The sequence below is a fragment of the Lutjanus erythropterus genome, chromosome 7 (genome assembly GCF_056507025.1).
Source record: "Lutjanus erythropterus isolate fLutEry1 chromosome 7, fLutEry1.hap2, whole genome shotgun sequence".
In the NCBI taxonomy this organism is placed as follows: domain Eukaryota; kingdom Metazoa; phylum Chordata; class Actinopteri; order Lutjaniformes; family Lutjanidae; genus Lutjanus; species Lutjanus erythropterus.
The window spans coordinates 41,233,151-41,250,259 of NC_139323.1; positions in this window are offsets into that span (position 1 = coordinate 41,233,151).

Below are 17,109 nucleotides of genomic sequence, written 5' to 3' on the forward strand. Positions count from 1 at the left end.
TCCAAAACCAGTAGATTCTCTTCTTCCTATGATATCCTTTATTTGTAACAGAATAAAAACTTGTATATTAATAAAAATGCATTTCAAGCAATGTAATGGCACAGTGTCCACTTCAACAGAGGGGAAAATACCAGTTTTCCACTTTTTGGAAAACTTTTTGGAGTGCATCTTTACAGTTGGAAGGTATTTAAATCATCATAACAAAAATATATTATTGCCACAATGAAGTCCGACTTAAATCATGCTGCAGAAACTATAAGAAATAAGCATGTTTATAGTTGAAACCGTTTGGAAAGCAAAGTGATCTTGGACCTGGTGCACGCCCCATAAAAGGGAGATTTACAGCTCGAGAACAGATCCTCCTTCACAGAAACCTCAAGCTGTTCCTGCTTTGTGTGTTTTCTTTTTTCCTGATTACCGCAACCTGAAATTTCCATCTTAAAAACAGGATATTTATGAGCAGGGAAATCCTCTCCTTAATATGGAGGGCCCCTGGGCCTCGTTTAACTCTGCGGCTGTCATACAAGGTGTTTCTTCTCCTTGGCCCCTCGTAACCTCCGTCGTCAACAAACACATGTCGACAGTCGTCCTCGCACCGCGCACACGGGCCATAAAAGTGGGGTCGGATGAGATTGCAGCTGACATGATCGTGTATAGATTTTTTGTAAAACTTTAAATGTGAACACATAACCTGTGGAAAGATTGTATTCAGGAGGTTTATTGTTTACAACTCACAAATCCCCACAAAAAGTCTTTCTTTTTCATAGACTGAACTCCCTTTAAAAAGTTGAACATTTAATTTTGCTTTGATCATGGCAAACATTACATACATTATGAAACGCTGTGTACAAATTATTTTAAGTTCTTATTGTCTTCAGCTAAATTCGGCATAAAAATGAACACATTTAGCCTTTTGTTTCATTCTACTTTTCGAGCACTCTTACTTCAACTACAGCTTTGACATGCTGGAGAATTTCCATTTTTAGTAAGATTTTGAGGAAAAATGCCCAACAGGTGTCTGTAGAAATACTTTTTTGGACAGGTTTGTTGTTTATAACTCACAAATACCCAGAAAAAGTGCAATGCTGTTTCTTTGTTCATAAACTGACCTCCATTCAAAATGTTTGAAGTTGAATTTTGATTTGACCCTGGTAAACATCATACACATTGTGAAACTTCTTCTACAACATTTTCTATATTCGTACTGTCCTCTGCTAAATTTGGCATGAAAATGAAAACATTCATTTTTAGTTACTTCAGTTATTTGCTTCCTCAAGTTAAACTCCATGCTGTTCTTTGGCATTCATCATCAGTTATTCAGTATTTTAGTTCCTGTCTTTTTCTGTTTTTCAAGTACTTTTCAGTCCAGCTTTGACATCCTATAGCATTTACATTTTTTAATATTTTTTACAGTAATTTTACTTTACTATTTTCACCTGACAGATGGTCGTGTTTTTCATTTTTGCAAGAAAAAAGCGCTTACTATTGTTTACAACTCACAAATACCAGCAAACATGTAATATTAATATGTTTCTTGTCTGTAGACTGAACTCTCTCTAAAAAGTTGAATTTGGATTTGACCGTGGCAAACATTTTATACATTGTGAAACTTTGTCTATGAAATATTCTTAATTCTTATTGTCCTCTGCTAAATTCGGTATAAAAATGAACATGTTAAATTTCAGTTACTTCAGGAAACTTTTATCTTTAAAGTTTGCTGTTTGCTGTGTGTGTCACTGCCGTTAAACTCCATGCTGCTCTTCGGCATCCACCAGCAGTAATTCAGTGTTTTAGCTTCTGGTTTTGTTTTATTCTTAAAGCACTCTCACTTCAGCGCTGCAATGCTGATTTGTGTCTTTTTCATAGACTGAACTCCCTTTAAAAAGTTTACAGTTTAATTTTGATTTGACCGTAGCAAACATTATACACATTGTGAAACTTTGTCTACAACATGTTCTTAATTTTTATTGTCTTCTGCAAATTCCGGCATAACAATGAACACAATAAATTTCAGCTACTTCAGAGTTATTTTTACTTTAAAATTTGTTTTTGCTGTTCTTTGGCATCCACCATCAGTTACTCAGTGTTTTAGCCTCCTGTTTTCTTGTATTTTTATTTGAGCATTTCCATTTTTGAAGACTTTTTTATTGTAATTTTTACTTTACTACACACATCTAACAGTTGATCATGCTCAGTTGATGCCTGGTGTGCTGTTTTTGGAGAGGTTTATTGTTTACAGCATTTTCATAGATTGAACTCCCTTCAAAAAATTGGAAGTTTAATTTCGCTCAGACTTTGGCAAACATTTTATACATTATGAAACTTGTCTGTGACATGTTCTATAGTCTTACTGTCTTCTCCTAAGTTTGGCATCACATTTAATTTTAGTTACTTCAGGAAACCCTCATCTTTAAAGTTTGCTGTTTGTCTTACTGTTGTTTCTTTCTTCCCAAAGACTCACACGCTGTCTTTGTCCATTATCAGTTATGCAGTGTCAGTCTCCTGCTTTTTTCTGTTTTTAAGCACTCTTCAGTGCAGTTTTGATATCCATTTTTGAGGAGGTTTTATTGCAAATTTACTCTACTACGTTCATCTGACAGTTGTGTTTCGATTTTTGTAAGACCCTCATGAAAAATGCGGTTTATTGCTTACAGTTCACAAATAGCCAGAAAAAGTCTAATGCAGAGTTGTTTCTTTCTCATAGACTGAACTCCCTTTAAAAAGTTTAAAGTTTTATTTTTCTTTGATTGTGTCAAATATTATACAAACTGCGAGACTTTACCCAAAACATGCATGCTGCAAATTCTTCTGCTAAATTCAGCATAGACATAAAGACATTAAAGTTCAGTTATTTCAGGAAACTTTTATCTTTAAAGTTTGCTGTTTGCTGTGTCTCACTGATTTTAAACTTCATGCTTTTCGTTGACAACCACCAGTTAATCAGTATTTTAGCCTCTGGTTTTACTTCAGTGCTGAAAGGTGATTTATTTCTTTGTCATAGACTGAACTCCCTTTAAAAAGTTTCAAGTTTAATTTTGCTTTGACTGTGTCAAACGTTATGAGACTTTAGCTACAACATGTTCTTAATTCTTATTGTCTTTTGCTAAATTTGGCATAAAAATTAACACATTGAATCTCTGTTAGTTGAGGAAACTTTCATCTTTAAAATGTTTAAAATGTTTTTGACCCACCAATGTTACTTGTTAAGTTAAACTCCATGCTGTTTTTTGGCATCCATCATCAGTTAATCAGTGTTTTAACCTCCTCTTTTGTTCTATTTTTCAGTTTAATGTTTAATTCATTACATTCATCTGACCGTTGAAGATACTTTACAGATTCAGATTTTACATCAAACGTGTGAAAAACTCACAGAATATCTGAGTTGCAGGTTGAAAATCTCGTAGTGAGTATTAGACCTTCAGAATGGGAACGAGCTCTGAGACTTTTTTCTACTTTGGCATGGGATCTTTCATCTGATCTGAAAACAGGGGAATCCCCATGAATGCATGAAAATTTGGGGAGCTTTTCGTCATTTCATTATCTCCAGTGTGGGAGGTTTTACTGCTCTGAATTTGTTTATTTTGAATGAAGGACCTTCACTTGTAAAGGAGCGTTTCTTCCATTGCAGCTTTGCATTTTTAATTAAGTGAAGGATTTAAGGGTTTGACTTGTTTCAGGGTGTTTAAGCTGAGGGAGTCTCGCTGGTAATAAAGAGGTGCTTCACCGATGTGACTTGAGGGTTTTTCCTGACTTGTATGCCACATTAAAAAGGGGATATTTCTGTTTTCTTTGCAGCCGTTTTATTTTCTGCTGGTGGTTGTTTTCCTGATCACTGATCCCTGACTGTGGTATGTCCAGTGTCAGACCCCTGTCCCCCTCTCCCCTGCCAGGCGCCCGGTCTCACCTTTCACGGCCAGGGCCTGGGCTGACCTGAAGTGATTCCAGATGTGGAGATCTTTTTGACCCCCCCCCCTTCCCCTCCTCCTCCTCCTCCTCCTCCTCCTCCTCCTCCTCCTCCTCCATCTCCTTCTTCTCCTCCTCCCAGCTTTTCACCCCCAGGCCCTGGCCAGCCACTCCATCAGGGCTGACAGCGTCCCCTCGGACAGCGTCTCTCCACGCCTGAGCACATGACATACAAGGCAGCTCCCCCACCACCACCACCACTCCTCCTCCTCCTCCTCCTCCCGCCTCGCCCTCACCCACCCACCCCCATCCTCAGCAGCACATCTGGAGCTCATTACAGAGGAGACAGTAAGAGCGAGGGAGGGGCGGGGAGTCTGCGTGCAGAGTGTGTGTGTGCACGAGAGCGGGAAAGAGCGTTTCTTAACCCTTAAAACATCCCTTACAACATCCACCTTTTCTCCTCTTTTCTCCTTTTTTTTTCTCTGTTTTCTTTCTTCTTAACTTCAGCTTTCCCTCCCCTCCTCCCTCCTGCTCTCTCCTGCAGTGATCTTTGTCCTGCTGTCAGTGCCACATGATCACAAATACTTTATTAATGAGTGGTTTTGGAAACGAGCTCGGCGCAGAAAAAAAAAATCTCAGAGCAGTCGGAGTGAAATACTGCACAGCTGTTAACAGTGTGTGGTTTGGGTGAACAACCAAAAGAATGTCCCGAGATGTGGAGTTTCCACGCAAAGTCAAGTTGACTGAGAGGTTGCACTGTTTGTGTGATTAAGTCACTATTATTACACACTTTTCATAAACACAGATGCGGGCTCGAATACACCCTCTGTTGGATTGTAAAGGAAACATAATTAACTTCAAGCTGCCATCTCAAGGTTAATGTTGATGACCATATGTACTGTACTCCCGTCGCCAACGAGCTGTTCTTCCTTTTCTTCAGAAAATCTGGCTGCTTTGGTTACTTTTTCTGATGAACGTGGAGAATTTCTTGAGAGTATTCACAGGATTAATGGCCTCAGGAGTCATTAAATTCTCTTAGAACCTGGAGAACATGTAAACTTCAAAGCAGAACCATGGTTTATTACAATTTGGATCCGATTTTCACAGTAACACAGTGATGTCCAACAGGGTAAAAAAGCAGCCCAGAATTACTTTCTGTTACATTCATGCTGGATGTTTCTGCAGCGTGCCATTTTACTCCAGTGCCAGTGCAGGAAAATTATGTTTAATGTGGCGAGGCAGAAAGTAAAGGTCTCTGTCTGCTTCAAAAGAACCGTCTGAAACCTCCTGTACGACTTCTGAAAAAGAAAATCTGACAGTCACTTCAGACAGCGACTGTCCAGGTGTGTGGACATTTGACAGTGAGCAGGGTTTTGTTTCCAGCAGACTGAACTGACAGATCGTGTCATTTGTGCCCCAAGTTCCACATGACGTCCTCAAATCAAAAAGTTTACCGTCAGAGAGGAGTAAAACAACCAGAAAATTTTAAGAGCTGAAATCAGAGAGTTTGAACTTTTTCATGACTCAAAACGATAAATTGATTATCAAAATAGACGCAAATCAATTTAATAGTCAATAGATCTAAAAATGGATTAACTGTTGCAGCTCTAAGTGTTTTATGTTGGTTGTTTGGTTTATTAGTTTGTCCAGCTGCTCCTTCCTTTTTGTGTGCAATTGATTGATTGATTGATTGATTGATTGATTGATTGATTGATTGATTGATTTAAAGACAACAATGGCAAAATTCCAACCCAGTGAAGCATTTTTTTTCAGTAGAGGTCAAGATAATGAACTGACAGCTGTGTGAGCTCTGTGCATGATAGGATATTGTTCTTTATTTTAAAAATGTAATCCTTCTAATAATCCCAATTTTTACTAAACATATCTGTAATCTGGTTATGCGTTTTTTTTATCTGTAACTGTAATGGAATACAGTTACCTTTTATTGTATCCCCTTACATGTAATCTGTTACTCGATCTCTCCTGGGTGAGTCTTGTCTTGTGCCCCACCTCCTCCATATGTGGACTTTCTCCCTGTTCGTACTACATTACCCGCCTGAGGCGTCTTATACAGCTGTTAACAGGCACCGTCCACGTCTGAACGAGTCGGCGAGGGCCGGTGATATTTCCTCGGTATCAGCCCTGTGACCTACGCCATGTTTTTTGCTAACGGCTGGGTCTGAGTTTCCATTTGACAAGCCCTGAAAAGAACCATTGTGACATTGCCATGTGCAGATATTGTAATAATGAACTTTTAAAATCATTGGAGTTTTGCATCATCCAATATCTGATAGGAGGACGTTCTTATCTGGTGAAGGGTGGCAACAAGTTTATCCAACTGAAGCCGCTTCATAAAGAGGTGATTCTGGTTTCTTACAACTTGTTTTCGTAGTTCTAGACATTTTTCTATCAGTTCCAGTCACTTAATACTAATTAAGTTATTCTCTGAGATCTGGTAACGTGGTGAAATCACCAGAGGTGGAACCAAGTCATTGTTTTGTCTCAAGTCAAGACTGAGAAGTCCCAAGTCCTAAATTTTGAGTTTTGAGTCCCAAACAAGTCATAATGTCTCTTCACCAAATGTAAAACCATTTTTTCACGACAGAGCGTCGACTTGCCAGTCTTTGTACGACTGCAGATGTTGAATGAAGTTGGAAATTGTTGCGTCTCTGTCAGTAATTTTCAGTAGCACAGTGTCAGTTCTTCATGGTTCTCTGCTATCTGATTGGTTCAAACAGAGTGGATCTGGTGAATTAAGTGTCGACTTGCTGAGAATGAAAAGAGTTATTATGGGAAATGAGGGGAAATTAATTTATTATATAGTAACACTTTTTAAATAACAGATCTTGGGACTTGGGGGAAGATATAAAGTGTTTGCTAGTCAAAAGGCTCAAGTCCAAGTTGAGTCACACATGACAAGAGACTAGTCTTACATCATCAACTTTATGACTCCAGTCCACCCCTCTTCATTTTTTATTTATTTTTTAAACATTTATTTAACCAGGAAGTCCCTTGAGTTTGATTTTTTTTTTTTTCTTTTTCCTGGAGAGACGTGGCGAAGACAAAAAAATAACATACAGAAAAAACAAACATGAAACACAGGAGGAAGAGATTAAACCCAGATCAAATAAAACTGATGCATTTTTTTCAGTTTCATGGACTTTTAACACGACTTTAAAGTTTTCCAAAGGTACTAAATCATTAAGATGCAGTGTGCAGATTATTCCACATACAGGGAGCAAAAAGGCTTTCGTCCTATAAACCCTTGGAAACAAGCCTTATGTTGAAAACAAAAACCCATTCAGGAGGTTTTCAATGTGATGTGAATTTCCAAAGAAAGCTTGTCGTCCAACCAATAGGTATTTATAGGAAGACACTTTTGTCCCAGAAAAGAAGCAGAAGATTCTTGACCAGAATGGATGTGGATGCAAAGGCGTGCCACCATTTGACTTTTGAGGGGTAACATTTATGTCACATGACCTTAGAAGAGTAAAAACAGAACCAACAGAACCTCACTTTGAACAAAAAGTGCAGCCTTCCATATTTCATGCAACACATGATTCATTTCCCTTTCAGAAGCCTTCTTTAATGCAGTTGACAGGATCAGACTCCTTAAAAAAATCACTAATTTAGTAATCAACTTCTTCCTCTCTGGTGGGACAGAAAACAATTCCAAAATAGTTTCTTACAAGTGGATTCATAATGTGAAATGTTTTCCCTACAAAAAGGATAAAGCACTTTATTTTGAATGTAAAATGAGCACAAATGAAATGCTGCTATTTAACCCTGGTTGCACAGGGACGCTCAGTAAGTGCAGCAGGTCGAGGTTGAAGCAAGACGTACAAACTGTGATGGACGTTCACAACAGACCGTTTGGGTCACAATTTCATCGTTCACCTTCGTTTTTTCCCTCTAAATAAGGATAACCTGGAGGTCTGTGTCCAACCGGACTGCAAAAATTTCTCGTCCTTTCAGGGTCAAGAAACTCTGATGACTGTTCCCAGATACCAAATATTAATTTGTGAAGAAAAAGTCTCATGATAATTGGTAGAAATGTTGGTGAAACTTACAGCTTCAGTTTGTAATATATGTGATTAGGATGATGTGGCTTTTAGATGAAAGTCGTCTCCAAACGACAGAATGTTTTTGATTTTTAAGAGCACCATCCAGTTGGTTCAAGCCTAAATGTCACGTGCTGTATTTTCCCATGCTGCCTGTCACACAGTGACAAAGATAGTTTGCATCTCGTTTTGGAAGTAACCTAATTATGGTGCGATAAAAGCTTCTGGCTCAGCTTTAAATGGGCGCCATGACCGTTCTGGTCCTGGATTCTGGTCCTGGATGAATTAGCATTTTAATTCTCCGCTGAGGTCCAGCAGGGCAACAACCAAAACATCAATTATGGTGAGTGACGTGACGTGAGCTCTGAGACATCGTCACTGTGTAATCATCGCAGGAGCTCATATTCCCTCATGGCAGCACATGAACTATTTTGAGTATTCAGAGGACTTACAGGAAGTTCGGCCTCTCGCAGCTGAACACGTGACTGACCTGAGAAATATGTACCAAGTCTCAGGAGCTCAGACATTGACTGACCGCAGGGAATATGACATTATTCCTCCTGCAGGCCTTACAGTCCGTCCTCTTCCTTTTAAAACTGTCTCATCACAGCCGACACGAAGCAGTAAAGTGCTTTAAAAAGAGAGTTATCAGACTGACCGAGTCTGTCGAGTTCACATGATCGTATGTACCTGTCAGCTGCTGTTAGGTGTGTGATACACTGTCCAAACCTCTGGCTCTTTGAAGACATGAAGTCGAGGGTCAGAGCTGCAAATCCGTCCACTCCATCAGCTCCGACTCCACCTGTCAGCCGCAAAAAGAAAGAAGTTTTGATAAAGAACTCCACCCAACATCAGATTTTTGTTCCTCAGAGACTTAAACTAAAGCTGATGGCGGTGTCAGTGGTGCCCATGTGTGTCCCGTACAGGGACTGAGATTATCAGATGTCTTACTCCCCCTGCTGGACACTGACGGTCCACACAGCTGTGGGTCAGGAGACGCTGCTGACCACCAGGAAGAGAGAAGTGTCAGAAAACTGATCAAAACAATGACAAATAATCATGTCAAGTCATTTCTGTCTATAAATGCCTCTTAAACTCCTTATTTCTTTAAATTAAGTCATAAAAAGTGTCACATTTCAGCCTGTTTTAATCAGAAATCAATTTGTTTCAAGTATGCATCCTGAAAGTAGACAGTATAAAGCAAGTAGCTGCACTAGAATCAAGATCTCAGAAACTAGATCTCCGTCCTCACCAGATGGAGTTTCCCACTTATCATCATACTCGCCAACCCTCCTGATTCTCCCAGAAGACTCCCATTTTTCATCACCCTCTCCTCTCGAGATTCAATTCTCCTGCATTTCTCCCAATTTATGACAAATTTCAACGACTTTTTTCCCTTTTAAATAGGTGCCTTCCTGTTTTTGAGGTCTCAAGTTTGGTAAATATGGTTATCATGGAACTGAAGAGTTGATTTGAAGTGAAACAAGTTGAATTTCTCTGGAAAATAAGACTTAATAAAGTTGATTACAGACAAAAATGATTAGATTAGAAAGTGATTGTTTGTGATAACTGAATATAACTTTAGTAGAGAAGACTTTAAGAGCCAGGCGTGAGGCAAGAAAGAAGAGGAGGAAGAATTTTTTTTTCGATGCACTTCAAGAAAAAAGTTGATGAAATGTTGAGAATGAAGTCAGACTTTCAGTATCAGTAAAAGCAACAACAACAAAAAATCTTCCACATCTGATTTAAATTTTCTCATGCCTGGCAGTAATACTGAAAGTTCAACTTTAATTCTCACATTTTCTTTATTATCTACTTAGTTACTGTTAAACTCATAACTGAGTAGAAGACAATTTCAATTAAAATCCAAACCTTTAATCTGCATTTTTGAACAGCGCAGGACTGAAGATTTGGAGAAACAGACACTCTTTAAATTTAACATTAGCGGTTAAAACTCCGAACAGTTTTTAGGAACAAGACTTTGTACTTTTTTAACAACAGTAGTTTTACTATTAGTTGAGAAATATTTCAGTAATGTAACAGTAATCTGACTTCAGTTCAGATTTTCAGTTTTTTCTTTCTACCACTGGATAAAACATAAAATCTGAAGCATTTAAGGACAATATTTAACATTTGATGCTGCAGATTTCAGTCCACACAGATTTGATATATGAGTCTAATTATTAGTTATTAATTATTAATCCGAGTTAAATGTATTAAAGTCAGAACAGTCTTTCAGGTACTCAAAAAAAAAAAAAAAACAATAAAAAAAATATTACAAACCTGCACTGAAAAAAACATAAGTGTTGGACCAACTTAAAAAAATTACTTCCATGGGAAATACATGAATGAATTAAATTTTTTCAAATCAAGTTAACAAGTTAATAACTTAATAATCTAATGGCTTTCAGATCAACAGTTTGCATTAAGTTTAAGGCAGGTCAACTTAAAAGTTTTCACCTTTCCAATTCAATTATTTGCTTTACCCAAAAGTAAAATACTGCTCCTTAACAACCTAATATTTTTGTTTCTGGAAAAGTATTTTTATAGTGACCTGAGTGCATTATTTCAGGGTGTTAAATATAATTAATGTAATTGCTAATGTTAGTATAATTTAATGATTGCTTTAGTGTTGAAAATGACTATGTTTTAATTTTTGGGTGAACTATCCCTTTAACCTTCAGGGGAAAGATCTATTAAGGATGTGGACATCATGATGTCAGATGTATAATACTATAGTTAAATAAGAAAAGCAGTTTAAAGGTACAGGATGTAGTTTTAAGTTGGTATAATCCACAGAAGTCGACTTCCATCACTAAAGAAAACTCATTCAAAACATTATATTACTTCGATCTCCGCTGACATAAAGTTTTTACAGTGTGTAGAGACTGGAGTTCTTTTATGTGTTGTGTTCTCTGTGATGAGATGATGCTTGTGTGTTTTTATCTGTGACATTTTCCTCCTCACACAGCTTCATGTTTGCCCTCTGAGCTGCTGACTGAGGCAGAGACCAGGAGTTTCTCTAATGGGCTCCATACTGACCAGTTGGAGCTGATTATTTGGAGAAACACGACACTGAGCTCGGATCAAATCAGCCCAATGTGGGCACATGTTGCAGGTCTGGGCGTGCGTGTGGACATCCGAACAAGGGATACAGAAATTTGCGAGAGAGAGAGAGAGAGAGAGAGAGAGAGAGAGAGAGAGAGTATAAGAGGATACAGTTTATGCATGTGTCTTTTGATCAGTGCCTAAACTTGAGGCTACGAGGAATGTTTCTTTTTCTCCTTTGAAGGCAGTTTGAGTTTTCTGTAATAGTTTTGGTTCAGCTGGGGCCTGTGTGTGTGTGTGTGTGTGTGTGTGTGTGTGTGTGTGTGTGTGTGTGTGTGTGTGTGTGTGTGTGTGTGTGTGAGTGTGTGTGTGTGTGTGTTCAGCTTGGTATAAATGGGGGCGAGCTCTGAAATGAATATCATTGTCACATCTCGTGCCAGAGCAAATTCCCCGTCCAAAACGAGCAATTTAGAGCCAACGCCTGCCCGTGGAAAATCTGCCTTCAATTTTCCTCCTCTGGTGTCTGTGCACGCGCTCACTTCAACTCTTTTCCTCTCACTCACACACACACACACACACACACACACACACACACACACACACACACATACGCTAAGCAAACCAAAGGCCAAGCTTCCTCCCTCACACACACACACGCTAACTCGCAGATCTAGTTGGCCTGCAGCAAGTGGACCCCACAGTTTATTTTTTTCTCAATTATCCATTTAGTGTAAGTGGCAGGCGCCTGATGGGCTCCACACTGAGAGGAAATGTTTGTATTGTCCTCGTTTTAACAATGGCGTTTAAACTAATACCTGATTAGTGAGAGTGAGTCACCACAGAGAAATAGATTTCTGAGACAGCTGGCTCTGACGCCGCTCTGGTTCTTTGTTTTTCTAGTTCCAGTAATCACCTCCTACCATCACAACCTCTGCAGACACACTGAGGCTGCTCGCACTCTGATTTGCTGTTTGAGTGTTTTTTTTTTTCTTTTTAGAGACATGACTTCTGTGCTCGTAAATTCTGAGCAATGAGCTCTGGCTGGATTTTCTTTATGTAGATGAAGAGCAGGTTGGAATATATTTTGCTGAGTGTGGACTGATGTAGTGGAATTAATGAGGACAAGAAACTTTCTCCTTCTCATGATTTACTGTAAAGATATAGTTGTTTTGTTTGTTTGGTAATCATGTTCTCAGGATTTTTGAAATACTGAAGTCATGAATCAAAGTCTCCCCAATGGACCCATCCCCCGAACACCAGGACAAAATGTTCACATATTTTCTTCTATCTTAACAGTTACATCTGATTATTATCATTAAATTATTTAATATGAATTGTCACGTTTCCATCAACATATTTTTTTTTGCACATTTTGAACCACATCACATTAGAAAAGGTTGAGGAAACTTGAAAAAAACTTTCTCAATTTAAAAAAAAAATTGTCACGCTCTCTTGAGGTGTTTTTTGTGCCACAGTTGATGCTCTGCCCCAGTGTGTTTTCTCATTTTCTTGTGTCTCCTGTGTCTCCCAGTGTTCTCCTCTGAAGTTGCCCTGTAGTTTTCACTGTCAGGAAAATGTCTCTCCTTTAACCTGGCTAGATCGCCATGGCAACTGATGCTGAACTCATAACCTGGTCAGGAGCAGGTTATGAGTTCGGAGTTTCAGATTAAATCATCTGTAAAAAGTGCTGTAGTCAATTCTTTTATAAATGAAGTTCTTTATGGGTGATGTAGATTATAAACTGAGAGAAGATGTTAAGAATAACAAGTTGCTGAGCTGTATGTTGTGTACTGCATCATGTTGTCACGGTAACCTCCGTTTGTTGATGCAGAGTCATTTTTCCTGCTTGCTTCAGGTCATATTAACACTTTAAATTTACACAGTGTATCATCCACACACTAAAATAATGATGGAGCAGCTACACACCACTTTGAACACTACTTACTATTTAAAGTCCATTTTGCATCGCTGATACTGCAGCTCACAACACTGATTAGAAAATTCTTCAATCTATCCTATTTATTACAGAAAATCAGTAACATTAATTTTACTTTGATTCAGCCAAAAACTCTCAATATCTCTGTCAACATGGGACAATTTCAGACTGACAGTGTCATGTTTATTGTTAATGTTCAGTTATCATGTTAGAAATAAACGACAGCATTAAGATCACAGTCAGTTGATCAGTAATTTTCTGACAGCATTCTTCTTCTAATGTCTTATTTGCAGCAACAGTGTTGCTTTCTGTCGTGATATATTTTTTATATTTTCCACAGCACTTCATTATAATGACTTGTTCAACTGAAGTGGTGCATCATTTGACTCTTCTTCTGCACTTTTTATGTGAGTACACACAGAATGTGAAGAAGAAAGCCCAAGCTGACAAAGAAGAAAGTTGATAACCACCGTTGTGACACCTGTTATTATCTCTGACTGGGCTTTTAGGTTTTGTTGAGTAGCTCATGCAAAGGAAGCCTGACTGTGTTGAGTTTCCTTCGTAGTACGGCTAATCATCACACCTGACTGCCATCACCTCCTCAGTATGTCGAGGCAGCTCCAACGTCCAGTCACTGCGGGACTGTTGTGCTTCTCTCAGTTTGTTTGTTCCATGAGTTCAGCCTTTAAATCTTTGCTAGTTCGTTTTAGCTACTTACCTGCCAGCCAGTTTCTGTCTGACACTTGTTGTTTGTCTGCCTCCCGCCTGCCAGCCCTCGTCTGCCACCCAAGCCTGCCAGAGAGCTTACTTTCCCCCAGTTTGCACCAGCCAGAACTAACCTGTGCCTTTTTTGAATCTGCATTTGGGTTCAACTTGTTGTTCCTAACTTTTTCAAAAGGAGTCAAACACTTTTCCCAAATACATTCTGATTTAACAAATATTTAAAGGCATGTTCTAAAAAAAACCTTCACTACGGACATGATCTGTCTGTCTATATATCTATAAGTCTGGACAGACATGGATATAAACTGTAACTTGACTGGTTGGTGGAGACAAACAACTGTGAGGTTTCAGCTTGGGAAAATGTATGTGGAGGTCATATCAGTGTTGGTGGAACTTTGCAAATCTCTGTTGGTTGCATCTGATAGTTATGGTGGCATTGCAGCAGGTGCTTCACCATCTGTTGCCTGCTGTGAATCTGGATTTTACTGAGTGACCTCCTCTAGTCTTTTAATTATACATATATTGACGCTTAAATATTCTAATCAGCCAATAACAGGCCTACCATGTAAGGGTTTTTAGTTGTGAACTCCTCCCAGGTTGTGAGAAAGTCCCAGAGAAATGAGGCGGACATCACCTCAGTTAAACCCTGATCTTCTCCAGCCGACTATCTGGACATCTAGAGCGGCTTCTTCATGTGATCCAGCCCGTGTTCACGCTCTGCTGCACCATCACAGATGATTCCAGCACACAGACAGCATGACAAACTAAAGCAAGCGTCAAGTTCTGCCAAGCAGCCATAAAAAGCTCTGACGCAGCAGTTTGTTCTGATCTGCTGTAATTACAAGTTTCCATGACAGAGACCAACTTGGCAGCGGAGAAATTCTGAGCTGAAACAAAGCCATGATAACACATTATAGCCAACATCATCTCAGTGTGTTCAGCTGGACGCGCCGCTCCTCGGCTCTGCAGTTTCACATCTGAGGAATCCTGTTTTTCTTTTTCTTTTGACTCATCGTCAGTCTGAATGAAATCTTGCTGACGCCTCACTTCCCCCTGAGGAACGACTCTTCTTCATCTTTATTTTCCCCTCCGCGCTCATTATGCGCATGTTGTTGGACTGTTGTGCCGTGGAGGATCTGCCCTGCACACACGAAACCTACGGAGACAGCAGGAATGATGGGAGTGGGAGAAAATGAGGTGGGGACGAAAAGGAGAGAAAAACGGAGTGGTTCATCAAAACACAACTCTGACCCGCTGCAGGCCCACAGTTTATTTTAGAAATTTGTCTCAGCCCATGACTGTTACTGTAACTATACATCATATTTATGCTGCAGAAACCACGTTTTTTTGTGTGTCAGGGCCGGCAAAAGGTGACGGCCATAACTTCTGCAACAAGACTACAATTTACACATTTCTAACATTTCGAACACCCACTATTACCGCTACCAAACATTTTTGAGGAAACAGGCTAGTCTTTTTTCTTGGTAATAATTAACGTTCCTGACCATTTTTACTATCAGTATAAATACACTCATGTAGTCTGAGTTAACCGGCCATCTTATTGTTTTTATTTCCTGAGACAGAATAAGTGCATTTAGATGGAATTAACAGGTTATTTTTTCCTTCTCATCAGTAAAATAATATAGACATTTAAATGATTTATGAAAGGTGCACTGCAAACTTTAGGAATGACTGCCCTGATGGACCGGCGGGTGTATTACACACTTTGGTTTGATACTGGGTTGTCAGAACCACCACACTGGGAGCTTCACAATGACTCTTCAGAAACCTGTGGGTGACGTCACAGACACTCCCTCCTCAAATTGTCTTTGGGTGAACTTGCCCTCACTTTCTTCCTCACCCTAATCACTGTATTTCTCGGGAACCCTGTCACACACCATCCACCAGGTGTCCTGTGAGTTTCCTGCCACCATGACTCAGCTCTCTGGCCTGGTGATTCTCTGGATGAGCCACACCTGTTCCTCATTCCCTCATTAAGCCCCGCAGAACACACACCACCCACTTTCCCCCTGTCACTGTTGCTGTACTGCCACTGCGCTGCAGCAATTCCTGCTTAAAATGAGAATTCACACGGTCACCACATGGGTGTTTTTAGCCTCTGATTAATCCAGATAAAGATTCTGATTTTCTTTGTTACTTTTTAAATAGTTAAAGTCAAACGTTAGAAAGTTCTTTCACTTTATTTTGAGAGGAACTCAGAAGAGCAACTCCATCATAATTCAACAGTGAGTAAATGCCTTGAACATGCACAGAGTGTATATTACAGATGGTGGAACTTGCAGCTATGTGGGTAAATTAATGGGATTTTCAAGTATGCATTTTTTTCGACATGTGTTAAAAACGTGTGTTTGTGATGATGGAGCCACCTGTGGGCCGACAGCAGGGTGGAAGCTGTGTTAGATGTCGGTGCCAGGCCGGGACAGGCGGTGCGATGAAGGGTTTGATCAGCTCTGGGTGCAGCATTGAGCTAATATTAACAGTCAGCTGAAATGTCCTGACTTCAGCCAGCACGTCACACACACCGATGACAAAATCAAACAAACACAGCAGGAACATAAAGAGCGGGAGAAGTACAAGTATTCATAAACTTAAAGTCACTCATCAACACATAGACACACCCACAGAAAATACACACATTTGATTTATGCGAGGACATGCACATTTATGTGGGACAGAAGTCACACGGGCACATATGCATTGATTCCCCCTGAAATAACTTTAAAGTTTGAAGCTAATTCAATGCATCTCACTTATATAATCTGTAGCTGCCTGTTCAATTAAAGGTACATTGTGGAATTTTCAGAAAACGACTGCAGTCAGCTTCCTGTTGCTCAAACACAGTGGGTGCAAGTGGGCATCCTGTGCATCGTCCAAAACAGTGACGTGACGAACACGAGACTGGACGAGACCCACCAGCATCATGTTAATAGATGAGGTGAGTAAAGCTGGACTTGTATTGTGTAGGTGTCACTCATTTGTTGGTGTTAGCGGACTCTGTTTCCAAGCTAATGTTAGCCAGTGTTGCAGGGGCTGTAGGGGAGCTGAAGAGAGGCAAGACGCTCAGTGGTGTCAACATCACATCCTTTGGATTTTCCCAGAGATGGGAGTCAGTCACACAAGTTCAAGTCACAGGCAAGTCTCAAACAAGTCCCAGGAAAGTAATGCTATGCATGCGTGAATGCAAACGTGTGTTCTCACACACAGACAAGTTGAGGTCAGGTCAACTTTAATTTCTTTCAGGCATCTCATGATTTGGTGTTCACTGAGTTTGGCGTCTACGCTCCGTCCTCATCACTCCCTACAGATTATGTTTACATAGAGATATAGAGGAGTGATGAGCAAATATCTTGGACCCGCTGTTGGAGCCTGCAGGTGGATGGGGTGGTGGTGGGGCTAAAAGAACAGGCAGCAGCACTG